Source organism: Suricata suricatta, chromosome 3, assembly GCF_006229205.1.
Source record: "Suricata suricatta isolate VVHF042 chromosome 3, meerkat_22Aug2017_6uvM2_HiC, whole genome shotgun sequence".
NCBI lineage: Eukaryota > Metazoa > Chordata > Mammalia > Carnivora > Herpestidae > Suricata > Suricata suricatta.
Window position 1 is genome coordinate 160,592,814 of NC_043702.1, and position 19,422 is coordinate 160,612,235.

The following is a 19,422-nucleotide window of genomic DNA, read 5'->3' on the forward strand; positions in this document are numbered from 1 at the left end:
AGGTACAAGACAGGGAGGGAGGGAGAGAGGGGGGTAAAAAAGACTTTAAACAGACAAGAAGGTAATAAGGTACTTTTCCTCCTGACACAAAACATGGGACGCTTCAGCAGGGTGAATATATAGAACTGAATGAAAATAAACCCCAAAGAAGTAGGCAGTATGTGACTAAAAGGGAAATGTGGAATTAAGCAGTAAGTACCACGTATAAAGAAATCAAAATATAGTCATGTGGAGATTGAAAATAGAAAAGATCCAGTAGGTAATTTAGTCTCACAATTTTACCTCTCATCCATTATTTTCCCCTCATCTACTGTCTCATTGACCCAAACTTACTTGATACATGCCAGGTGCTTAAATTAAGGACAGATCTTTCTATAATATCATTCCATCGGAGTTTCAACAGTGTTTTAAAATAAAGTTCTTTGTGAATAGAACCATTTGTGCCTACTGATATTGACCCTGATCACTTCTTTTTAAAATACAATTCTATTTTTAGTAATATTTCAGCATATTTATAATTCATCTGTAACATGACTTAGTCATGTTAAGTATACTTAGGTGATTTACATTGTGGTAAAAATGCAAAAACAGTTATTTGTTTCAGAGTAATGTCAAGTAAAATAGCAGCCGAAAAAATATTTTTCTTCTTCAAGCTGCTGTTTCAAAATGAAATGCACAAAATGTATAATGCTTATCTCCTACATACATAAGTAAGACTATGTTGGTTTAAAAAAGATAAATAAGAGCCTAAACTTTCCCTGAGGACAATTAATATGAAAAATTTTTAAATAACTTAAGGACTTGAAAAAGATATGCCATTGTAGACCTCAAATCAAATCTCTTAAAAAGTCAGTGGCATTTCTCCCTGATTTTCTTTCACATTTGGAGACTGGGTTATCACGCAGGGACATAACCTCCAGGTAGACAGGCATGATTTGATTTACCTTGAATTTCAGGTACATTAAAAAAGATCAGGTTGGGGGGCATTTGGATGGCTCAGTGGGCTAAGCATCTGAGGTCATGATCTCAGCATTCATGGGATCGAGTCTCACATCTGGCTCTGCACTGACAGTGGGGAAGTCCCTCTCTCCCTCTCTCTGCCCCTCCCCTGCATGTGCATGCATGCCCTCTCTTTCTGTTTCTCAAAATAAATAAATAAATAAACATGAAAAGAGCGAGCGAGAGAGAGAGAGAGAGAGAGAGAGAGAGAGAGAGATCATGTTGGGATTCAGTTGCAAAAATGCAGAGAAATATTTTTAATTAAAGAATTTAAAGAAATCCATCCCTGTTTCATGCTCTCTCATCTGAAAAATACTCACTGGTCTCATTCTGTAAGGATAAAATAATTGATATAAAAATGCTTAAAACTGTGAAAAACAGTGGCTGATACATGCACCAGGTGTAGTTGTAGAAAATAATGAATCTCAATATCAAAGATGCATATAGGTCCTGGAAGATGTGCAAAACCACAAATTATTCTTTTGTAAGCATGTTCCCCATCCCCACTCTCACCCAGCCCCATAGAATCCAGATAATTACCCACAACAGAGATTTGGTGTGGCCTGCAGAAGTAAGTGGCATTTATTGGTGAGTATGTGTTATAGATAGCCATGAAAATGTAATAGTCCCCTGATTACAACACACTTTGCTGCAAATAAGATAATGCAATTATACTACCATTTCCTTAACTTAAAAGTTTGCATAAGACATATAAATTATATCTTCTTTAAGTGAGCTATGTGGTTAAAATGTGGTTTCAAAGTAAATGATTAAAGCTTTATGAAAGGTTTTCATTTTTATCAGTTTCACAAAATTCATCTGAAAATACAAATACTTCTGTACAACCCAGTTTCATTTATACGTTGGCATATAAATCTACTCATTGTTCAAGACCAATTCCTGTCCACCAAGAAGTAGAAGGACAGAGCGTGTGCTTCTCTCTTTAAAAATACACTTTCCTTATGACCCAGCAATAGCCCTGCTAGGGATTTACCCAAGGGATACAGAAGTGCTAATGCATAGGGGCACATGTACCCCAATGTTCATAGAGGCACTGTCAACAATAGCCAAAACATGGAAAGAGCCTAAATGCCCATGACCTGATGAGTGGATCAAGAAGATGTGGTATATATATACAATGGAGTACTACCATGGCAATGAGAAAGAATGAAATATGGCCATTTGTAGCAAAGTGGATGGACCTCGAGGGTGTCATGCTAAGTGAAGTAAGTCAGGCAGAGAAGGACAGATACCATATGTTTGCACTCATAGGTCTAACAGGAGAACAGGAGAAACCTAATGGAGGACCAGGGGGAGGGGAAGAGGGAAAGAGAACTGGGGAGAGAGAGGGACACAAAACTTGAGAGACTATTGAATACCAAACATGAACTGAGGGTTGAAGGGGGAGGAGGGAAAAGAGGTGGTGGTGATGGAGGAGGGCACTTGTGGGGAAGAGCACTGGGTGTTGTATGGAAATTAATTTGACAATAAACTACTTAAAAAAATACACTTTCCAAAAGTCAGATACAACACTTTTCTGTTTCCGTTCTCTTTGGTAGAATGCTTCTACCAATTACATAATACAACCCTATAAAGTCACAGGAATGAAAGGTACAATATAGGGAATAGAGGCCATGGTATTAAAATAGTGTTGTACGGTGACAAATGGTAACTACACTTGTGGGGAGCACAGTGTGACATATAGAGTTGTCACATCACTATGCTGTATACCATAAACTGATTTAACATTGTATGTCAACTCTACTTTAGTAAAAATAAACAAGAAAGTAAGCAAAATGCTCTCCTGTAATTGGTATCCCCAGAAAGATAAGGTTAAATTTATATTCACTTAAAAATATAGAAAACAAAAAGTCCTAATAAAGCAGCAATCTGCTAAGGAAAGAAATTTTGAATATTAAAAAAATACAATAGGCAAAATAAAAATCTCAAACAGAAGACTGGAAGAGAAAGTGAAGAAAATTCTTCAGAAAGAATAATTACAATAGAGATGAAAAACAAAATAAATATAGAACATTTCCAGAAGGACAAAAAAAAATAGAAAAAAAAGGGGGGTAGAAAATTACCAAAGAATACAAAGTAAACATTTTTCCAGACATGAAATGATAGTTTTATAAGGACTCAGCCAGGGGCGGGGGGCAGGCACCTTGGTGGCTTGGTCGGTGAAGCATCCAACTCTTTTTTCTTCCTTTTCTTTTATTTATTATGAGAGAGTGTGCAAGAAGGGGGGGTGGTGCAGAGAGAGAATCCAAAGCAGGCTTCACATTGTCAGCACAGAGCCCAACTCACAGGGCTTGATCTCAGAACTCTCAATCACACGAACCATGAAATCATGACCTGAACTGAAATTAAGAATCTGGCGCTCAACCAACTAAACCTGGATGCAGGTATACCCCCCTTGGACTCTCGATTTCAGCTCAATTCATGGTCTCACTGTCCGAGAGTTCAAGCCCCTCATTGGGCTTCACACTAACAGGATGGAGCCTGCTTGGAATTCTCTTTCATTCTCCCTCTCATTGTCTTTCCCCTACTGTCTCAAAATAAAGAAATTTTATTTAAAAAAGGGGGCACTCACCATGTGCTAGCAAAATTAATGGTGGGGGAGGGGAGAACAACATCTGGTAGAAAGTGATACAAAGTATCACTGAAGTGTTCTACAACGTTATAGTAATCCAGAACACTACATCATAATTTCCAAAGTAGTAAAATTATTTGCCAATCTACAATTCAATACCAGGTCAAACTATCAGTTGCCAGTGACGAAAGAATCAAGATATTTTTCAGATATGGAAGGATTTAAAAATATAACTTCCTCTCTCAGGAAGCTCATGGAGATATGGCAACAGCAGATAAAAAAATGTGAACAAACAGGGGCACCTGGACGGCTCTGTTGGTTAAGCATCTGGCTTCAGTGCAGGTCACGATCTCATGATTCATGAGTTCAAGCCCCATGTAGGACTCTGGGCTGACAGCTCAGAGCCTGGAACCTGCTTCAGATTCTGTGTCCCCCTTTCTCTCTACCCCTCTCCCACACACACATGCTCTGTCTCTCTCTGTCTCTCAAAACTAAACACTAAAAGAAACTTTTTAAGTAAACAAACAATAACAACAACAATTCAAGCACGGGCTAAAGGGGATGAAGATTCAGAATTATGTGGAAAGTGTCAGTCTAATGGCTAAGCAGGAGACACAGAGGGTCATTGGTCCAGACTAGATCCAAAGGGTGGAAACCTCTGAGGCAAAGGTGGAGCCATACAGATGTACTCATTATACTTGGACATATTATAAAATAAATTGAAAGATAAACAAAATAAAAAATAAATTGAAAACTTATAGATATGCATGTTGCAAAGACATCAGCATTTGGGAGAGAAATTAAGGACAGACCATATAGAAAGCTAAACATATATAAGCAAAGGAGTTATTCAATCTTTAAATTATTAAATCTTTATTAAATTACTAACTATAGGCAGGATAAAAGATTATGAACATTTTTGAAGATAGAGTCAACATGATTTGCTGACGAATTATCCATAGCTGCGAGGAGAAAGAGAATTCAAAAATGATAATCATGGGTCTTGCCATGAACAATTTGAAGGACAAAGTTGCCAGTAGCTAAGATGGGAAAGACTATGGATGAAGCAGATCTGGGGGGCAATCAGGAGTTATATCCAATAGATAATGAGTATTTAATTGAAAATATGAATGTGGAATTCACTTGAGCATTGTCTGCCTCTCTACAATATTTGAAGTTAAGTATCAGCAAGGGAACAGAGGTAGAGAGAGGAAAGATCCACAAAGAGGATTATGGAGAGGAGTGAAAGAATGTGAATGGAAGAACTATTTAATAGCATGTTTATTGGCTTAAAGGGAAAACAAAACACAGGTGTACACACTGATAATGCAAGGAAGGAAAAAGTCAAATGCAGTCCTCGACTCACCCAGAATCATGGCCTCTCTACTGGGAAGGTGATGTCTACACATTTCTATCCTTTTTCAATACGGAGTCCCTCCCAAGTTAAAGCATTTTCCCTCTTCTGTTATCCTACAGCATTTTATTGCTATATTACACCACCCTGCAATTCCCCAGTGTCTAACTTAAAATTATTATATGCCTATCTGAAAATACCTCTCCCCAGTGTCCTGTAAGCAACCCGAGGGCCCTAACCTTGTGAACCTTTCCACCTCCCCTGGATCCAGCAGGGTTCCTGACACAGTAGATGTCCAAGTTCATTCTGAGTAAATGAGCCTTGGATTTTCTTAAGAACTCCTTTGCTTACAACGTCAATCTTTTTGTTTCTTTGAATGCTTAATATATTGCAGGCAGAGTGCTGCAGTGGTTTATGTATTTTTTCTATTTAGGAACAAATAATCCTGCGAGGCATTATAATTTCAAAGGAAAAGTAAGTGACTTTTCCAAGACCTACCTGAAACGGAAACTGAGGGCTATATATATATATATACATATATATATGTATATATATATAGTTGTGACCCTCCATGCTTATGCACTGTGCTATTGTGCCTTAGAATTTAACACTCACTTGTATAGTGTTTCCTCAACTAAATGGTGTAAGTTCCTTAATGATTTAGATATGACACAATTACTAGTCACAGTGTAAATCTACCCGAATCTTAGTTATCTATAAAATGAGCATAAATATACCTGATTAACTGAGATTATTAATTTAAAAGTATTTAGTATCATCTCTGGCACAGAGTAAGTGCTTGTAAAGATAGCTGTGGTGATTACTATGTAGATTTCACACTGATATTGAACAAATAGTAATTGAACAAATTCATCAAATGACTGAGAGTCAAACTTTTTCATCCTTCTAGAATACTTGATGAATGTGTGGCAGACACTTGTGAAGTAAAAATGCCTATGCCTTTGCATCCTGTGGAAGGGCACAGAAAGCTTCGGATGCTCTTTCTCTTCTCTCTTTTGCTCATTCCACTCCAGGTATGTTGCTCCTTTTCTGCTCCTTGAACACATGAGGGATGTTCTCACTTTAGGATGCTTGCATAGGCTATGCCCTCTGCCTATGATTCTTTGCTTGTATTTCCACACAACTAATTCCCTCACCTCCTTTAGTTTGTAAATCAAATGTCACCTTCTCAATGGGACGTGTCTTGACTGCATATCTAAAATCACAAGTCCCTTCCTTAAAATGGCACTCTATACCAGGCTATGTAGCAATGATGGATACATGCACTCCAATGTGTGACCACTGAACCTGGCACAGATATCAGTGACTGCAGAAAAGAGTAAGATTTTGCAATAATTATCTTAGCTTTCTCAGCTCTCCTCTACAGTAAGAGATGAAATTCTGTCAGGCTGATTTCAAGGCATTGGATAATTCTTACATGATTTCCTTTCTGTTTAAAGAAAACGTGAAGTATGATTTCAAAATTAATAAATTAGGTGAGCATAGTCAATATTTATCAGAGGTTCTGTATGTAATAGACACTATGTTTTAAGTAAGTGAAAGCAACACTTCTAAAAGAGCAGAAATATATGTCTTTCTATGTACTCATTTAGTTGCTGTTAGAGAAAATCTAAAAGCCAATGAGATAATGTTGATGTTGCCATGCAAAGTAAGAATTTGAAAAGCAAACTCAAAAGTTTAAGAACAGGAAGTATGCCCTGCAAATTAAATTAGATTTGAACGGTATTGTTTGAACAGAAAAGAAATTCAAATGAGGGCAAAAAAATACATCTTTTTCTTAAAACTCACTTCTTAGTGAGTACATTCTTTAAATAGGCTTTCTTTTATGGAGTCTATAGACTTTTATAGAAATTCTTTAATTCATATCTTCCCTGTTGAGTAACTCATTTATTCACATAGTTTCTCAACAAATGTTTATTCACATATCACCACATATTTTGCATCTTGTGAGTTTTATAGAAGGTCACAATACAAGAGAAACATCTCTCAGTTTCTACCACTTTTTCCCTCAGAATGGTGATCATTATCCAGCACAGGCATCCAGGATGATTTCTATGAGTCTATTCCTCTCCCCTAATCTATTTTAAAAAGTATCAGATTAATTTTCCTCCACTTCAATTTTGATGATACTCTTGTAGCATTTTGTAGATAAAATGGATTCAGAAAGTAAGAGGACATAATTTCTGTATATATAAAAAAAATTAAAACCAAGTAAAAGTTGTTTTGTTTCTTATTATCAGCAAGTACTAGAAATTTCAAACAATGCTTGTAATACATTACTCTTCTCCATTGGGATGGACAGCATCTACTGCCCCCTCCACACTAGGAACACCACTATGTCACTTCTGTGCTCAAAGACATTTGATAGCTCCCTGCTGCCTACTTAACAAAGTCCAAATTCCACAATGAGTCCTCATCATGCCTCTCTGATCTCTCATAACATTACTACCATACCTCAGTAATGGCCCTAGAGTTTCTATAGGACGGGCTGGATGGCAGCAATCTGGCTGAAAATGTTGTGCAGGGATTTGTTTTGTAGCTACATTTGCCTTTTCTTTCATCATTTTGCACTACATCTGGCCTCTGATACAATTTAGAATAGAAGCTGTAAGAGAAAACATCCTTGCTTTGCCCCTGATCTTACGGGGAAGGAAGGGGGGATGTTTAATGTTTATTGTTAAGTATGACATTAGCTGAAAGGGTTTTGCAGATGCTCTTTGCAGATTGAGGACTTTCTCTTCTATTTCTAGTGTATAGAGTATATACTTATCATGAAAGTGTTTAGATATTTTCAAAAGTTTTTCACCAACTGTTGAAATTATTATATGGGATTTATGTGGCTTATTGCATTTATTGATTTACTTTTTAAAAATGTTTATTCTGAGAGAGTACCTACTAGTGTGCATAAGTGGGGGAAGGGTAGAAAGAGGGAGGGAGGATGAGAATCCCAAGCAAGCTCTGTGCTGTCAGCACAAAGTCTGATATGGGGATCAGTCATACTAATGATAAGATCATGATCTGAGCCAAAATCAAGAGTCCAATGCTTAACTGACTAAGCCATCCAGGCACCCCACATTAACTGATTTTCAAACATTAAACCGACCTTGCATTCTTGGAATAAATGCCCATCAGTCATGATGCATTACCTGTATTAAATAGCAGGACTCAATTTGCCAATATATTATTATTTTACATCTATGTTTACATGGGATACTCAAGTAGACTTGTTTTTAAATGTTTTATCAGGTTATAGAAGTGGGTTTAGGTAGCCCTCATAAAATGACTTGGGATGTATATACTCTTACTTAGTATTCTAAATGTCTACGTATGGCTGATTTGACTTGTTCCTTTATGTTACTGATGAATTCACCAGTGAAGTCACGTGAAGTTTTCCTTCTTACAAGGATGTTTTGAAATTTGAATTTGGATTGCAAATTCAATCTTTTTAACTTGTATGAAGAACTCAGATTTATTTTCTATTGGGTTTGTATTAATGTTTTATTTCTTTCTGTATTAGTTTCATGTTTACTTGTCCATTTCATTTAAGATGTCAAATTTATTAGGAGAGAGTTATTCATAATATTGAAGTGTTTGTATAATATGCTGTGATGTCCCCCTTTTCTTTTTTTTACATTTTCTGGTGTTGGCAATTTGTACTTTTTTCTTACTGATCAGTTCATCAATTTTATTAATCATTTCAGGAAACTAAGAGTTTGTTCATTTTCACTACTGTTGGCCCAATTTCTATCTGGCTGATTTTCAGGCTTCTTTTTCCACTTTCTTTTACTTCCTTTGTGTTTAGTTTGCTTATTTTTCCTTTCCTAGCATCAGTCTCTGGCTCAGAAAATAGCTTCACATTGATACCTTGCTGCTTACCTGACACAGTCATTTTATTGTTCATTTCTTATCATTAAGGGCCTCTTTTCCCAGTTTTAAGAGACTAAAATGACTCCCAAAGAACAGAGTTTGGGTGAGTATAGGACAAGCTGAGGCAGTTCAGTTAAGCATTGTGTTAAGTAGGTGAAAAGTGAAAGGAAAGATAAGCTTTGATGGATAAAGGAGGTGGAAAAAGTAGAAAATAGGGGACATCACATAATAAGGCAAATAATAAGAACTTGGGTTTGCATTTTCCCCATGTATTCTAGATATTTACTTTCAGTTAGGCAGTAAAGATTGGAAGGGATTTCAGAGGAAATAGGGATAATGATTATATGGCCACAGAGCCTTTAAGTCCTTCCAAATTTTAACACATTAACAGAACTGAATAGCAAAAACAAACAAACAAACAAAAAGCCCCGCCATGAATAATATTTATAACAAAACGAGGTGACCAGAAATCTCCAGAAGCCCCCAAAGAATAGAAAATGGGAACAAACCACCAGTAGTCCCAAGATCTGTTTGGTTTCTCTAACTGTAGGGGAGAAAGCAGACAGAAGTCACAGGCATCCGACTTCTGAAGGACCTGAAAACTAGACAGCCCAAGGTGCAATGTCCCATTTGAGAATGGGCAACTGCATCTGAAATCTGAATCTGAATCTGTGGTTTCACTGATCCAGCAGCGTTTGCAAGAGATCTGCAGTGGGAATTAAAGACCGGAGCAATCTAGTTTCCATGAATTCTCAAAACAGACTGGCCAGGGCATACTTTCAAGGCTCCACACTTAGGAGACACTATTGAAAGTGGATGGGTACAGTTGAGGATTAAGACAATACAAACCTAAAGACAGAAATTCTGAAGTCAACCTGGGTTTGCCACTGACAATGAAAAAACATCCTTACAAAGTTTTTAAAAAAGTAATAATAATAAGCATTTCAGAAAGGATAAATTTAACTCACTGGATTCTGTTTTTTTTATTCACTATAATGTAACTCTGGACAAGCACAGTGCATGGATGCCTAAGATAGATGTTTGCTCATTAGGTAAATTATTTAAAGCTTGTTATGTCACAGACATGTATTCGGGAAATATTATCAAATATAATAGGAGTTCTAAAAATCAAAATTTCTATTCAATTCTAGTGAATTAGTTAGGACTATAATGGGTTCTTATTGAATACCTACTCCAAATTCTTCTCTAGTCAAGTAAAAAACCTATATATTCATAGATTTCAAAATATTTATTTCAATCAAGCACACAGACCATTTTTAAACACTGAAAAATTTGGAATACACGTATCTACAACATAATGTTTAATGTATTCCAAAGTTGAGTCCTTTGATTATCCACAACCAAACTCAGAGCTATAGAAGTAAAGTCCCTGAAGGTTAAGGCCAGGAATATTTATTTTTTAAAAAGTTGCATCGGTGGGGTACTTGGGTGGATGAGTTTGTTGAGCATTTGACTTTGGATGGGGTCATGATCTCATAACTTCAGCTCGGGTCAAGAACTCACAGTTACATGAGTTCAAGCCCTGCATTGCACTCTCTACTGTCAGCACAGAACCTGCTTTGGATCCTGTTTCCCTCCATCTCTCTGCCCTTCCCCCACTCGCATGTGAGCTCGCTTGCTCGCGCTCGCTCTCTCTCTCTCTCTCTCTCAGAAATAAAAATGAAACATTAAAAAAAGCTTCACTGGTGATTCTTATGAACATTATGATTTAAGAACTAGTGCTTTGAGCACTTGCTATCTACGCTGTCACTGTACTAAGTCAATTGTTCCTAGGGACTCAGTCTTACCCTTTTTCCTTCTAAGTTAGTCATACAGCTCATTAAATTATTGATAGGCCCATCATGGAGCATCAAAGAAACATCGTCTCTCTGAACTGAGTCAATACTGAAGTGTTCACACTACTAATCATCTGAGTGTAAATTCTGACAATAAACTCATTTTAGCAATTTTTTTTAAAAAGCATTTATGAAACATCTAATCATTTGCAGCACTATGGGTGCTTCTAAGAAAAAAAATCTATTTACCCATCTCTCCATCCATCCTTCTTTTACACAGTATATTCTTCCTGTTAAGAGCTGGCTTAGGTGTAAAATTTGGACCCTGATTTCCATTACATACTTCTAGTATAGACACTTCTTTCCTTAAGCTTCTGACTCTTTAGAGAAGAAATATTCATATGAATATGACAGGCTACCTTTGTAAGATACTCATTCTACTTGGAAAATAAATAAATGAATCTGCAGTGGTTTCTGCCACATATAAATATCATGAATTAGAGAATGCCAGGTGAATAATGCACATAATACTTGTTTCCCTTTAAGTATTTTGTGATACTGCTGTTTATCATCTTGCTCAGCTGTCGAAAATACTCATTTGAGAAGAAAGGGTTCTACATGGGTGTAAAACTAAGATGTGTTTTCTTTTCCATTCTACAAGGTCTGTCATTTGTCAGGATGGTATATTTTTATAGCTTCCCTTCTCCTCCAAAAAGCATTTCCAAGAAACTGCTTTCCAAACTTCCCCACCGTAATCTCTAAGGAGTTGTGCAAAAAGGTAAAATACTGAAACATGCTCAAGCAAAAGGATAGGAGGAACAAAATATTGTTTTTTCCTCAGTACTTTGAGTGTTCAAGATGGAAAGAGTATAAAGAGGTTCCCCACGCACTGTTGATCCCAGCAATGTTACATACTTGAATGGTTTTAAGAGGAAATACTATAATTATAGTCTTTCTAGTTCTCGAAGGGGTATAATTTCATATTGCATCATCCTTTTTTGGGAGGGGCTCTCTTTTGCTCAGAGATTAGAAGCCATAGCTTGTGAAAGATTCATGCAGTATATGTCACTGTGTTAAATTAGAACATTTCATAAATGTCATCTGAATGGCACAACTGTACATATAGTCTTATTGTAATCTGCTGAAAAATTAATATAGTAGTTATTAACAAGATGGTGTTTTGAATTTATCAATATGAAATATCTCACAGTAATATTTAAAAATATTTCTACCATGAATAAATACATTCTCCGTGTCTATAGTTAATGTTGCATAGAGATATGCTTTTATGAAAGTTAACTTATTTGGTTTATTGATCATTTGTGTTTTACTTTGGTAAAAGTAATCAGAGTTACTGTGAATTTTTCTTACTCTTGTAATAGAATAGAATGTTTTCTTACTATTGTGTTAGTTTGTTGAACCAGTGAAAATGTAAATCTCAAATTTATTGAGAGGAAGATGTCCATTAAGATGATAAACTATATAAATCATGCTTAAAAGATAACACCTTTCCAAAACAGTCAAATTAGTGCATGTGTAAGATAATAAGTTGAATCTTTGGTACAAATTAAGCACTAAGGGAGCTATATTATCTTTTTAATATCACCCAAATCTCCATTTGAGAATTATATTGGTTCCAAGAAATTAAGATGTCAATTGTGTACACATTTTTCTCTCTTAAATATTTAGAAATTTGTTAATGGTTAGGATTAAATTAATAGGATTTGGAATGATGTTCCTGAAAATAATGGATATGTTTCCTTTCTACTTTTATTTAGATAATGTATGTAAATACCCAGATGAGCAATGGGCTATGGGTTCCTCTTCTGTGCCAGGGCTAGGAACAGCTGTTTAAGACCTAGCATCTCTAAACTCAAGCTGGGCTTTGGAGAGAAACAATAAAAGTTGTGAATTTCTGCTCTACACAGTTATTTCTTGTGTGATCTTGGAGGAGTTCCCTCATTCCTCTGAGGTCCATGTACTGAACTACCAGTGGATAAATTAGTAAATCACCAACTTGATAAGCACTAAATTGACTTAAAGTGCCTGGTTTAATCCTTCATACATGCCAAATGCATAACAAATGGAACCTCTGACACTTTACAGACTAGTTTTTGTCCTCATGCATTCTAAGCACTATTTCAACTGCCTGCCAATGTTTTATATATTTCACAATGTAGCAACCCAATATACAACACCAAAACCACCAACAGGTGGATCCAGGTGGAGACCAGTCCTTTTCCCCACCAGAAGCTTAAATGGTCCCTAGTCCTGCATAACACTAGGGAACCCAGTGTCCTTGCCACTAGTTCATTCTTGACACTGGGAGTGCATCTCCCTCTGGAAATGCCCAGCATATGAGTCTGAAGGAGAAAGGAGGCTGGCTATATTCTGTTCTGAATGAATCAGTATCCTCAAAAACTAAAAACCCACATATAAAGGGTCTGTGATGTATTGACTACTTTTTAAAACAAACATCATACCTCTAACTATATTCATATCTAAAGAAATAATTTTTCATCCTTTAATCATAACCCCAAGAAAGACAGGCAAGCAGACACACACACACACACACACACACACACACACACACACACACAAACACATCCATCCATCTATCCATCGGTGGTTGCCCGGGCTAAAAGATTTAAAATACTCATATTTTGAAATAGCCTTTAAATCTATGGTTCCTAAGCATCCTTGATGCACTATTGCTCTTAATGCTTACCCCCTCATCTGGAAGCATCTAGAGAGGCCATGATTACCTTTTCCTTCTTCACTTGTCCCTAGGGCTTCTCTCTCACATGTGTTCAGGAATCAGCAGGCTGGTTCTCCACGTACCCACATGCAGCACCCCTTTGCTGACATGTGCTGAAAAAGTTTTGTCAGACCAGACGACCTTCCATTGTTGCCTCTGTCATTACATGGGATCCACGCCCAAGCAGGCACTGTCTCAAATATTAACGGTGTGGTAACTCCAATGTGCTGATAAAATACTATATTCTCAGGGTTTTCATTAAACAGGAGCCACTGTGTTACATATGTGGAGAAGAACACCTTCTCATTTTGGGGCTGCCTTCTGTCATGTGGGCAATGAACAGAGATGGCTGGCTCCTCATCTCCATCCATCCTCCTCTTCCTTAGTACAAAGTTGTACTTAGGAAGAAGCTCCCCAGCCAGGGACAGTAGTTTTCCAGCCTTCCGCATAACTAGTGTGACTAGCTCTCACCAACAGTATGATAGCAGAAGAGATGTATGTATGCCTCTTTTGGACCAAGACCTTCAGAAGATGAAAGTTCTTTCTCAATGTTTTTGTTTGGTTTGTTTTATTTTTTTCCTTTTCTAGAGGAAGACAGAGCCAGGCAGTGGAAGGTGGCTATATTTCTAAACTATCCTCTGGAGGAGAGCCACCAATCAACCTGGAACTGCTACCTTGGAGGGTTATATGAATGAAAAATAAACCCCCGTCTTGTTTGGGTCACTAGTCACTTGAGGATCTATTTGCTACATCTGTTTAGCTTATCCTAATTGCTATTGAGTAGTAATGCAATGGGCCTTATGTCATATTATCCTACGCATGTTAGTTAAATCAACATCGTGTTACTACCTAATATCCCTCCCAATTCTATTTTCTATTTGAATCTAGTTTTAAATGCCTGAGGAATTATTATTTGGTCAAGTTTTTATAACATAGCCCTTGGGATAAGCTCATTCCCAAGGAGATGCCAAGTGTGTTCAAACACGTGGAACTCAATTTAGGCTGAGGGAAGGGATTTCACCTCAGTTAAAGCTGCATCCATTTTACCTCCAGGTAATTTTGCCATAACCTTGGTTCTTACATTACTCCATCAGTCAGAGCCTTTATTGATAGGTCAGACCCACCTTCCCCTCCCTTACCCACTTAATACCCTAGCACCTCTGTTCCTATCCTTTGCATCTGGCTCTCTGCATTCCCGGGTTAATCAATGGATACTCAGCTTACCAGCTGCAAGAGAAATAATACTGCTCATCTCTCCTTAAGTCTCTGAATGATGGACTACAGCTTAAGCCCAGCTTTTCATGTCTTTATTTAAGCTCTAGATAAACTTCCTACCTTTCATTTCCTTCACATCCTAATGTTTATAGCCAATATCCATATATCATACTATTCAGTCAAGCTTTTCATAGGCTGAAGAAATGTGTGCATTATTTCTATGTGTACACCTTAATATGTGGAAAACACAAAATACAAGGTAATATATTTCCAGAAAATTCACACAATGACTTTTGGACATGTTGTGGTAATTGATGACAAATACCTAGTCCTGAGCAGATGAGAAAGCATTGATGAACTGCAGAAAATGGTACATTATGTAGAGAAAGTATTTTCTGTTCCATTTTTTAATGTATTTCCTTAAAAATTATCACTCTGGCAGAACAATCAATTTTTGTGAGTACGGTCCTTATTCCTCATGATTCCATCTTCTTTGGGTCAAACCTGGAAATACTTCCTTCAATGAAGCCTTTCCATTTCATCTAATTCATTCCAAATCCTTGTCTCTTTTCTTATTAATCTATTTTTTGATGTCTCTTAATCATCTCTCTCTGTTCTGGCTCTACTGCAGCTGTACTGATGTCTTACTGAGCATTACAATCAACCATTCTTCTTTCTTTTTATATAATTACAACTATATTTTCAGTTTTCAGCCAATGTTCAGACTCCCTTATTGTTTATTTTTTGTCCATTTTTTTTAAATTACTTAGTTTAGATCTTCTCATTCTGAGGACACAGCTTAGGGTACAATTCGACTATAATTTAACAGAGGCTCAGTCATATGGAAAACTTAGAAAACCATTTGATTTTAAGATGGGATTGAGAAGACAGAACAGAGTAAACCCATTCCTACCAACTGCCTATACTTATACATAGAACACAAGGGGGGATGTTTATCCCCCTTTCTCACCTACCTCTACGTCCAGTTTTTTGGTTTTGGTTTTTGTCTTTGTGTGTGTGTGTGTGTGTGTGTGTGTGTGTGTGTGTGTGTGTTTGCATATGCATCTTTGACAGTGTTTTAGCAATTTGGTTATGAAAGAGTAGTCCAGAGGCCAGCAGCAATGCAGCCCCTGGCAACATTTACAAACTCAGACTCACAGTTTTCACTCCAGATTTCCTTAGTCAGAATCTGCCTTTTCCAAAGACATCTGAGAGGGGTGCATGGGTGGATCAGTCAGTTGAGCGTTCGATTCAATTTCAGCTCAGGTCATGATCCCAGGGTCGGGGTCATGGGATCGAGCCCCACATTCTGTTCTACGCTAGGCATGGAGTCTGATTAAGATTCTCTCGCTCTCTCTCCCTCTGCCCCTTTCCCCTGCTGATGCTCTCTCTCTCAAAATAAAAAATAAAATAAATTAAATAAAAATTAAAAGACATGTGAGATATCCATAAGTACACAAAAAGTTGGAGAATCACTGCTCTGGCTGACCTTCCACCCCTGATTGTTGCAGTTTAACTCATGGTTTCTCAGTCAGATTCAAGAACACAGCAAAGTAAGGAAGAAAGAAGGTAAGAGGAATGGAGAAAATCCCAAGCAGGAAAGCACTCAGACAACATTTCTTGAATGCCGTCTACATTACTCGGGCCATGAGTTATCCTAGGGACTTTCTCTTACATGTTTTCACCTCATTGGCATTACCCATGGAGATGGCTGTGGCAGGTACTCCAAGGACACCAACAAACAGAGGAGGAGTGAGGGGAGTGGAGGAACACAGTGGAGCCAATTTGCTCCCACTTTAGATAAGGAGCAGACTGGGAACTCTGTATTTATCTACTGTAAGTATGAATTCATAGACCTCCAATGCCTCAGAATCCTTGTTATTTTTGGTGTTTTTATTTTGTTTTTAAAGCATCATCCTCGCATGGGACTTTAGTTTATCTGAACTTAAGTCATAGTAGATAAGGGTAAAAGAAAATAAGAAAGAAAGAAGAAAGAAAGAAAGAAAGAAAGAAAGAAAGAAAGAAAGAAAGAAAGAAAGAAAGAAAGAAAGAAAGAAAGAAAGAAAGAGAAAGAAAGGAAGGTCAACCTCTGACTCAGAAAAGATGTCAAATAATTTATGCACTGACTTCAAAGGGAACAAGAAGGAAGGGCAGTGACATCCAGGGAAACTGGCATTATATTTATCTACGCTAATAGCCAAGGCTGGTTTTAAGACAAATGGACTTATTTTTCCCCAGCACAGTGAATTTTTATCTTTTTGGAGGGGCTCATGTACACCTTTTGAGTCTGATGAAAGTACTGAAAACTCTTCCCTCAAAGATAGATAAACAGGGGCGCCTGGCTGGCTCAGTCGGTTGAAGGTCTGGCTTCTGCTCACGTCATGATCTCGCCATTGTGGGTTCAAGCCCCATGTCGGGCTCTGTGCTGATAGCTAGCTCAGAGCCAAGAGCCTGCTTTGGATTCTCTCTCTCTCTCTCTCTGATCCTCCCCTGCTCTTGCTGTCTCTCTTTCTCTCTCTCTCTCTCTCAAAAAATAAATAAAACATTAGAAAGAAAATTTAAAAAGATACATAAATAAAAACCACATAGACACACAACTACATACAATTTAAAGATATATATATGTGAATGTCCTAAAACTCATTCATGGTCCTCTAGAAATCCAAGGACTCTATATTAAGTATTCCACAATAATAGTAATGATTCTTTTCCATTTTACACTCTCCTATTAATTTTAATATTACACTTTAAATGTTCTATGTATCTTGACTTTGGCATCAGTAGTTTTTTTTTGTTGTTGTTTTTTTTTTAAAGATTTGGTGACTCAGAGCATTATTTCATGCCATTCTCAAGATTTTGGCACTCACATGAGGAAGAATTATAACATTTCTTATGGAAGAATAAGGCAAACATGCCATATCTTATGAGATTGGATTGAGTTTCAAATGACAACTGCCAAAGGGAAAGTTCCTTTCCAGAACACAGAGCGCATGACATAGTCACTCAGGCCATTTGGGGCTGGCTTGATTCCTAAGTTATTATAACAAAATGAAACTTGAACTACTGCCTAATTTCCTTGTATGCTCCCTAATATTATTAAGGATTGCGATTGCATGAATTTCTAAAATGTCCTTGAATTCAATTTTACAGTTTATAATTCTGATAGTGTTGACAACTTTTTTAGTGTGTGTTGTTATCCCATTGAAAATGACATTATTTTAGAAATCTTTTATAACATTATTTAGCCAAGGTGTATTTGACACTGTATATTCACACCTAATAATAATCTATATGCTTTATGTCTGTACTAGAAACATGAGAAAATAATAAAAATTAAAGCAAATATGAGGGAGGCCTGGGTGAGTGAGTCGGCTGAGCCTCCAACTTCAGCTCAGGTCATGATCTCATGGTCTGTAAGTTGGAGCCCCATGTCAGGCTCTCTGCTGACAGCTCAGAACCTGGAGCCTGCTTCAGCTTCTGTGTCTCCCTCTCTCACTGCCCCACTCCCACTCACACTCTGGCTCTCTCTCTCCCTCTCTCTCAAAAATAAATAAACATTTTTTAAGAAGTAAATATGAATGTAATTTATAGATAAATAATGTGGACGTTTTAAATTCACAAAACAATTTTATCAGCGCACCTACATTCAGATTGCTATATATAACTCTCTAGTTACGTATCAGATTTCATAAATATTTTCTTTATTTCTATCTGACTATAAAAAATACCAACAAAGCAAATTAGGGAGAAAACAATGGAAAAGGAAAATCTTTTCAAAACAAAAATATTAAAATGTTTTACCTTTTATGCATTTTAAACTAGATTTTTGTACATGGAAAATATTACATGGAAGTACCTCTTTAAAACTTTTTTTTCCTGTTTTTTATTTATTTTTGAGAGACTGAGAGAGACAGCATGAACAGGGGAGGGTCAGAGAGAGAGGGAGACACAGCATCTGAAACAGGCTCCAGGCTCTGAGCTAGCTGTCAGCACAGAGCCCGATGCAGGGCTCCAACCCACGAACCATGAGATCGTGACCTGAGCCGAAGTCAGATGCTTAACCAACTGAGCCACCCAGGCGCCCCTGGAAGTATCTCTTTAAAAACTTGTTCTCTTCCTGTCTCCTTCTTCCCATCATCCTACTCCTGAGATCAAAGTACATGCAATACATGTAATTCTTTTCTTCTTACCATTGAAGTATAGTTCACTGAGTAGATATACTACATTTTATTTTTCTATTTATCAGCAAATGGGCATTTGCAGTATTTCTACATTTGACTATTATGAATAACGCAGCAATGAGTGTTATGAGTAAAATTATGTGAGGACATATATTTTAATATTGCTTGGGTATATACCTAAAGGTTAAAGTGCTGAGGCATACAGTAACTTTACATTTAACATTTTGAAAAACAGGAGACAATGTTGTACTGGTGTGAAGTAGTGATCTAACTTCATTCTTTGCATATGGACATGCAGTTGTCCCAAAGCAATTTATTAAAAAGACTATTCTTTCTTCACTGACACCCTTGTCAAAAAACTATCCATAGAACTCCCTTATGACCCAGCAATAGCCCTGCTAGGGATTTACCCAAGGGATACAGAAGTGCTGATGCAGAGGGGCACATGTACCCCAATGTTCATAGCGGCACTGTCAACAATAGCCAAAACATGGAAAGAGCCTAAATGTCCATCACCTGATGAATGGATCAAGAAGATGTGGTATATATATACAATGGAGTACTACATGGCAATGAGACAGAATGAAATCTGGCCATTTGTAGCAAAGTGGATGGATCTTGAGGGTGTCATGCTAAGC

General features: G+C 37.1%; 1 protein-coding gene across 1 annotated transcript in view; it reads right to left on the reverse strand.

The window, feature by feature from the left end:
* USH2A (usherin) overlaps positions 1 to 19,422 on the reverse strand; it is a 697,677-nt gene that overhangs the window by 561,165 nt on the left and 117,090 nt on the right. The window lies entirely within an intron of this gene.